Source organism: Macaca fascicularis, chromosome 14, assembly GCF_037993035.2.
Source record: "Macaca fascicularis isolate 582-1 chromosome 14, T2T-MFA8v1.1".
Lineage (NCBI taxonomy): Eukaryota > Metazoa > Chordata > Mammalia > Primates > Cercopithecidae > Macaca > Macaca fascicularis.
In genome coordinates, this window is record NC_088388.1 from 33,807,206 (window position 1) to 33,815,000 (window position 7,795).

The window sequence follows — 7,795 nt, forward strand, 5'->3', positions numbered from 1 at the left end:
GCTGGTCAGAAAATGGGAGCCACCTCAGAGTAAAAGATTAAGGGTATTGCCTTCCCACTCAAGTCTATTATTTTAGATGGCTTCATGGCAGCTACTGGTAAGACGAAAGAGTGAGATAAAGGTAGAGAGGTCAGAATGTAAGTCTTTAAAAAAAATTTATTTTGAGACAGAGTCTCACTTTGTTGCCCATGCTGGAGTGCAGTGGCACAATCATGGCTCACTGCAGCCTCAACTTCCTCGGCTCAAGCTATCCTCTCAAAGTCTCCGAGTAGCTGGGACTACAGGCACAAGCTACCATGTCTGGCTAATTTTTGCACTTTTTGTAAAGATAGGGTTTTGCCATGTTGCCCAGGCTGGCCTTGAATTCCTGGGCTCAGCAATCCTCTTGCCTCAGCCTCCTGAGCAGCTGGGATTATAGGTGTGAGCCACCATGCCCCGCCTAAGACTGAAGTCTTACAATGTAAGTCATGATGAACAAGCGGAATGGGTGCTCAGCATCCATCAGGAAGTATCTTGTCTGCTGGTATGTCTTCCTACACATCAGGGGTTAGGAAGGTGTGCATTAGGTTTATCCAATTAGATGCATTTGCACTAGATTAAAAAAGTGGAGGCCGGGCGCGGTGGCTCAAGCTTGTAATCCCAGCACTTTGGGAGGCCGAGACGGGCAGATCACGAGGTCAGGAGATCAAGACCATCCTGGCTAACACAGTGAAACCCCGTCTCTACTAAAAAAATACAAAAAACTAGCTGGGCGAGGTGGCGGACACCTGTAGTCCCATCTACTCGGGAGGCTGAGGCAGGAGAATGGCATAAACCCGGGAAGCAGAGCTTGCAGTGAGCTGAGATCCAGTCACTGCACTCCAGCCTGGGTGACAGAGCGAGACTCTGTCTAAAAAAAAAAAAACAAAAACCGGTGGAACAGAAACAAGAGCTATCTCACTGCTGCTTTACTGTAATTGGCAAGCATTGCTGTGGAGACCATTTATTTTTTTGTGTTGGGATTCTACTGACTAGTCAACAGCTTCATGGGAGTTGAGAGACAGTTGTGGAAGTTGAGGCCAAACCACTGTTTCTGTGTCCAGTTGCTTGCTTCATGGGGGTCAAGAAGAAGTTGTAGTGGTGGCAGTGGGATTTACTAACCCCAAAGGTTCAGCCCCACAAGTGTGTGCCTTCAATTAATAGCTCCAGTGGTGGTCTCCCAATTCTTTACCTTGGTACCTGTGCCTGACTATGGTACAGGCGGTGGATTTCCTGGTGGCCAGTTTGATGGCAATATCCTTCAGCCCTTCCAATCATTTCACTGGTTCCCAATTTTCTTCTATAAACTTTCCCTCTGCATAAAATAACTAGGTGGTATCTGTTTCTTGCAACTGAATCCTAGAACTATATAAGACAAACTCTTTGGCTGTGATTACTTGCATATGGAACCAAAGGGAAGCAAACAGACTGCAAATCTTCTAAGTCCTGAGGAAACTGTATTGCCAAAGAAACCACAAGCCTGGTCAAATGCCTATAATTATTCAGGCTCTACAGTAATCCTAGGCCCCCAAACCTGACCTATCAATAACTGGGCCGTGAAAACTGTGGAGCCCCCAAAGGGCATACTCTCCAATGGTGACTTTCTGTAGCCAGGGCTGATAATGGACAAGGAAAAACTTCCTAGAGGGATACGCAGGATGATGGACAAAGGAGTTTCTTCCAGAGAGAACTGGGTGCTACAAACTGGGCTAACGTCCTTGATTGCCCATGCAGGTGATTTTTGCAGTTTTTTTTTTTTTTTTTTTTGAGACGGAGTCTCACGCTGTTGCCCAGGCTGGAGTGCAGTGGCGCGATCTCGGCTCACTGCAAGCTCCGCCTCCTGGGTTCACGCCATTCTCCTGCCTCAGCCTCCTGAGTAGCTGGGACTACAGGCGCCCGCCACCACGCCCGGCTAATTTTTTGTATTTTTAGTAGAGAAGGGGTTTCACTGTGGTCTCGATCTCCTGACCTTGTGATCCGCCCACCTCGGCCTCCCAAAGTGCTGGGATTACAGGCTTGAGCCACCGCGCCCGGCCGATTTTTGCAGTTTCTAGCCAGTAGGATTCCTCACTCATGCCTGGAGAGGGCATGAGTAAGTGAACTATGGCAGAGATTGATAATTTTTTTTCCCCAATATCTACTCTCCCATTTTACTTTAGTAGCAGAACCCTTGAATATAAAACAATTCTGAATAAAAACTTCATTTTCAAACCTCCCTTGCTGTTAGTTGTGGACCATGTGTTCATGTCTGAAACAATGGGAAAAGGGCAGAAGTGAGGTTGCAACTTCAGAGTATTCCAATGGAATTTGAACTTGGGCAGTCTGGCTTCAGTTTATAGTCTGTGTGCCAGAACTTCTCTAAGCACTAGAGGCAAAATAGTGTGAACAAGACAGGCAAGACACCTGCTTTCAGGGAACTCCGAAGATTAGGAGGGACAATGCATAGATGCTTAGATGACTCGAGGAGAGATTGACAACACATAGGAGGGCAAACAAAAAAAAAAGAAGATAATTTAGGCCGGGCGCGGTGGCTCACGCCTGTAATTCCAGCACTTTGGGAGGTCGAGGCAGGCCTAAGGCCAGGAGTTTGAGACCAAACTGGCCAACATGGTGAAACACCGTCTCTACCAAAAATGCAAAAACTATCCGGGCGTCATGGTGCATGCCTGTAATCTCCGCTACTCAGGAGACTGAGGCATGAGAATCGGAGAATCGCTTGAACCTGGGAGGTGGAGGTTGCAGTGAGCTGAGATCCTGCCACTGTATACCAGCATGGGTGACAGAGCAAGACTTGGTCTAAAAAAAAAAAAGAAGAAAAAATAATTCAGATGGTGAGAGGTGCTTTTAAGGAAACAAAACATGGTGATAGGACGTTGGCTGGGAGTATGACTTCAGTAGGTGAAGGCCTTTCTGGAGAGTGTATTTGAGCTAAGACCTAAATTTTGAGAAGGGATTCATAAGACCCAGAGAAAGAAGTCACAGGCAAAAGGAATAAAATGGAAAAACCCTGAGGTGGGAATAAGTTTGGCATCCTCGAAAGGCAGAGAAAAAGTCAGCTTTTCTGGAACAGTCAGCAAGCAGGGGTGTGGCTATGAGAAGTTTGGTGTGGTTTGCAGTCGTCAGGTCTTGTAGAGTTTCTAAAGTGTAGTAAGTGACTTGGATTTAATTCTTAAGGGCAAGGGGTAGCAAGGAAGTGATGTGAAGTGGTATTCTATGAATACCAGGGCCATCTTACCCATATCCTTACAAAGTCATGCATGGACATTTGCAATAATAGAAAAAAAATTGCTGCAAAGATGCACTTTCTAGAAGAGACAGAATTTCCCCAAAGGTGGTATATACTGGCTATTAGATCCTGCTTTCTTCTGATTCTGAAGAAATATTCTAGCTACTAAGTGACTCCCACCTCACCCTCACCCTCCTTCTGTGGGGAGTGGTGGTTCTTAATATCGTGCTGGCCCAATAGAAGATTCCAGGTAGGCACAAGGATTTCACACAAGGAGTTGAGCCTTGTGTGGAATGTCCATGAAAGAGAAACTTTAGCAGTTTCTACTGTTTGTGGGGATGGTTTGCTGAGTTTAATTCTTTGAAAATGTGACTTGGAATCTTTTGGATACATAGCAATAAATATACCACCATCTTTCAATCCCAATGTTCCTTTGTTTCAGACATTTAAGATGTGCGGGAGTTATGTTATTCTCTTCCCTTATTTTATGCATTGACAAAGAACAAACTAGATTATTCCTGGAAAGCTTAAAATGGTCTCCCTCCTTCCCTCCCTCCCTTCCCTTTCTTCTTCTTTTTTTTTTGACAGGGTCTCTCACTTTGTCCTGCCTCAGCCTCCTGAGTCCTGAGACTACAGGCATGTGCTAACACACTTATTTTTTGTAGAGATGGGGGTCTTACTGTGTTGCCCAGGCTGGTCTCAAACTCCTGGGCTCAAGTAATCCTCCTGCCTTGGCCTCCCAAAGTGTTGAGATTACAGGTGTGAGCCACTATGCTTGGCCTGGCTTTACTTTCTATGCAAACTGAAAGCAGTATCTTTTACTTTTAGTTTCTCCTATTTTTTTTTTTTTGTAAATCTTATTCCCATCAATGCTCCAACATGAGCAGAACTGAAAAAAGAAGTCATTTAGGTAACAGTTGAATAACACAGCTCGATGTGTTAAACTGTACTTGGATAGTAAAAACACTGTGAAAGATGCCTTCTCCCTGACCAGCCCCCTCTCCCCCAGCAGCATTATGTCTGGGATAAAGGAATGGGATGGATAAGTCACACATGGTCACTATTCCTGTGATCCTCTGATTGTGCAACATTGCCTAAATCAGTTACTTGATATCTCCCCAAGTGACTCCCTTCTACTCATCTTTCCTTCATTGTGTAGCTGGGTTTCTCACTGGTAACCTTTTTGCTGGTCTCCAACTGCTGCTTAACCCCAGGCTTGTGTGGCTCTGGAACACACAATACAGGCAGGAGCATATAAGCTCCAGAGTGTGTAGAATTTGAATGAAGCTTTAGCAGGGCCAAGTTGAGAGATGCTTGAGATCTAGTGCCTGCTGCTGATATTGCCGTAACTGGAAGAGAACTGGGGTCTTTCTTTGGAGAGACTAGTATTTTAATAGGTTCTTCAAGCCCGCCTTGTCCAGGAAGTCCCTCTCCTACCTGAGATAAGTGAGGAGACATTGAAGGCGCAGTATTTTGGGTACTACCCCTCAGGTGGCTTCAGAATACTAAGATATTTTAGGAACATATGATGTTTTTAGATCTGAATGTTAAGTTTGAAAAAGTATTTCGGAAATATATTCAAACTACCAATTATATGAGAATTCCTTTTTATCCTCATTTTTCTCTAAAAGTATATCATATGGAAACTACTCTAGAAGTGGCAAAAGGTAACAATATCTTTGTGTTTGTCCACTAGAATTCAAACTAATGTTTGCTTCTTACTATAATCTGAAAGCTCCTACTTAGTAACTGTTAGCAGATAAATGTGTGTGCACACTCGAGGCTGATCCCTAAATCCTAGAGATTTTAAAAACTGCAGCAGATCCACTATCCAATTTAAGGATTGGCAGAGGTCTGACTGATACACAGCTTATGGAATAGATAAATTCTAAGATGTGAAAAGTCAGGAATCAGGGAATTTTGAAATCAGACAATTCACCAGATTGCTAATTTACCATGTTAATGTCAGTCCCCTAAATATTAATAATTTTCAAATTTGGCAGCTTTCGATGAACACTCCTCTTGGAAATGTGGCAATCATATATATTTGTGTCTAACACATACATGAACGTGTTGATTTCCTTTTGGCTGTACACAAATGAGTCCTCACAGCATAATAGCCAATGTGTTTGCTTGCATAATGCCCCACAGTGTATGTAGAACATTACTCTACAAAGCCCTGAGATGGGGTATGAAGTGCTCGGTGGAAATGGCAATGTAAAACATCCTGGCAGCATTAAATCTCCCAACTACTCTCTAGTTACTTTGAGACCCCCACATTTAAGGGTCTGCTAGTTCCTCGGTATGAAGAAAGAATTTTTAATGGGGCCAAATGTAGGTGTTTACAAGGGGGAATTGTTGTTTTTTATTAGGAGCTGCCTTATGTTCAATAGTTGTATTTACTTTGTCAAGCTAGCCAGAATTAGAAAATCCCCATTGCTAGGCAGCCTAGAGTGTCTGCGAAGTATTTCTGGGCATTCAGAACCCAAGCATGTGCTGCCCAAAGGCAGGTTTCATTACAGTGTGTTATTTAGTCCTCTTTCGTCCCTCCCTACCCCCACACCCCCAGATAGGGCTGCTTCTATAACAGGAAATCTTGGTTACTTTATGCTGAAACATATTTACATGACTGAAACAAGACAATTAACACATTTGTAAAGCTTGAGGGATAGGCACACTTTAATGGTTTTTTGAAGCAGGCTGATTTCCTGGAGCTTTTAATCTTATTTTATTTTGTTCTGCATGCATGAACAAGTTCTTCTTTACTATAGGTATTTGACAAAGTCTACCTGGTATGAATGTGAATACAAAGAAAATAACATGAAAATTAATTTTATGTTTTATCTTTGTCAAATTGTTCTTAACTTCTTTCACCAGTTCAATGTATATTGAGGACTATGATATTATTTTTGTCATGTTGTATTAGCTTTTATACAAAGGGATTTAGGTAGTATCTTTTTGGTTTGGGAAAATGAAATGAGGCTTTCTCTCTACCAAGTGTATAAAAGCTTTTCATAATGAATGAAAAGTATCAATTACAGCAGTGATTTTTGTCGCTTTTCATGGACAGATAAGAGGTGTACTCTCCTAGGTAGTGTATATTTCACTTGCTTCAAATTTAAATGAACACACAGGTGATACTAAGTAGTATTATTTGATAAACGCTGTTGTGTGTGTTTTGCCTATTTATATATTCAAGTTTAAGTATGTAACTTAACAATAATGTCATGAATACTTTAATATCTTTTAATTATGTTGATTAATTGCTAATTAATAGCTTTGGTAAAATTTAGAAAAAAAAATCTTAAGTAGCAGAACCCTCTGAAATGAAAACTCCCATTTTCCTTTTGATTTTTGAAAGCATGCTAACCTCAAAACCCCCACTCCAACTCTCACTTAAAAGTTTATGGCAAATTTACAAATTACACTGGCTTCACAGAGTCGTTTGATACATCTAGTTCCCCCTTCCACAAACCTCCCTCCTCACCAATTTGAAAAGGAGCTCGGTGAACAGACTGGGCAAAGCAAGAGCCCTCTTTCTACGTGCCTTAGGGTGGTGATGGGGCAGCCAAAGACCAAGCGCTTCAGCTGAGGGATACAGATTAGAGATGAGGACCTAACTCCAAAGAGTAACTCTTTGCTGAAGTGACTTCACAGAGGGAAGTAAGCAGTAATTCAATTCAGCCTTAGGTAGAGAGCTTCTCTATGAATAATGGGAAATAAAGTTAAAGAAAATGAGGCAAATAACGCAAGAAAAAAATACCGATGATCAGAAAAAAGAAAAGTATTTGTGAGTATATAGATAAATGACTATGTCGCTCTTAGGGTCTTTTTTTTGGTTGTTTGGCTTAATTAAAATGCATGTTTCTATAGAAATGTTAACAGGAGCTAAGTTTAAGTTTAATTTCCACTTAAATCTGGTAATTCAGAAGTAATTTCTCATACAGATCATTTTCTATTCTTTAAAAACTAATTTGCTTTTATATGTGGGGGATTTCCTCCCACCACCTAACTTACCCTTGAGCTAATTTTTTTTTTTTTTTTTTTTTTACAAGGAGATCTGAAAGATCCTCAAAATAGAGAAGAGCCAACGACTTCATACACTGAATCAGCTAAATCCTGTCTCACATTTTCACTGTAGCCAGAAGAGCCACTCTGGTCAAGTAGAAACCCAGAAGTTTGCCGTCATTTCATCCAGGGTCTGCAGGTATGCAATGGGAATGTTCCTTTTGGCATTTGCAAAATTAATGCTCCAAAATGAAATAGGGGAGGGAAGTGATTTTGTAATTGTTATGCAGGCTTTTTCTCTAAGCTTTATAGATCTAAGTTAAATAAAACATACATATTTTTGCACTTCCTTTAGAGTCCTTTTATATTAAAGCCACATATAAGAATTTCTTGAGATACTCAAAGCAAAAGAAAGCATGATCTTTTACATCAAATGATTTCTAAAGTACAATACTGACAAGTTTTGCAATTTAATAAACGATGAAAAAATGAGTTTTTCCTTTAGAAACATATCAAGTAGTGGCAGTTTTTCTTCTGTTTTTC

General features: G+C 41.3%; 1 protein-coding gene and 1 long non-coding RNA gene across 3 annotated transcripts in view; one reads left to right on the plus strand and one right to left on the minus strand.

Annotated features, from left to right (window-relative positions):
- The window catches only part of ELP4 (elongator acetyltransferase complex subunit 4), a 258,974-nt gene that overhangs the window by 9,465 nt on the left and 241,714 nt on the right, over nucleotides 1-7,795 (minus strand). The window lies entirely within an intron of this gene.
- Nucleotides 6,730-7,795, plus strand: part of LOC123568618 (uncharacterized) — a 113,284-nt gene continuing 112,218 nt past the window's right edge. The window contains exons 1-2 of the long non-coding RNA XR_006692024.3: nucleotides 6,730-7,034; nucleotides 7,300-7,451. This is a non-coding gene — a long non-coding RNA (uncharacterized lncRNA). The remainder of the gene's footprint in view (nucleotides 7,035-7,299; nucleotides 7,452-7,795) is intronic.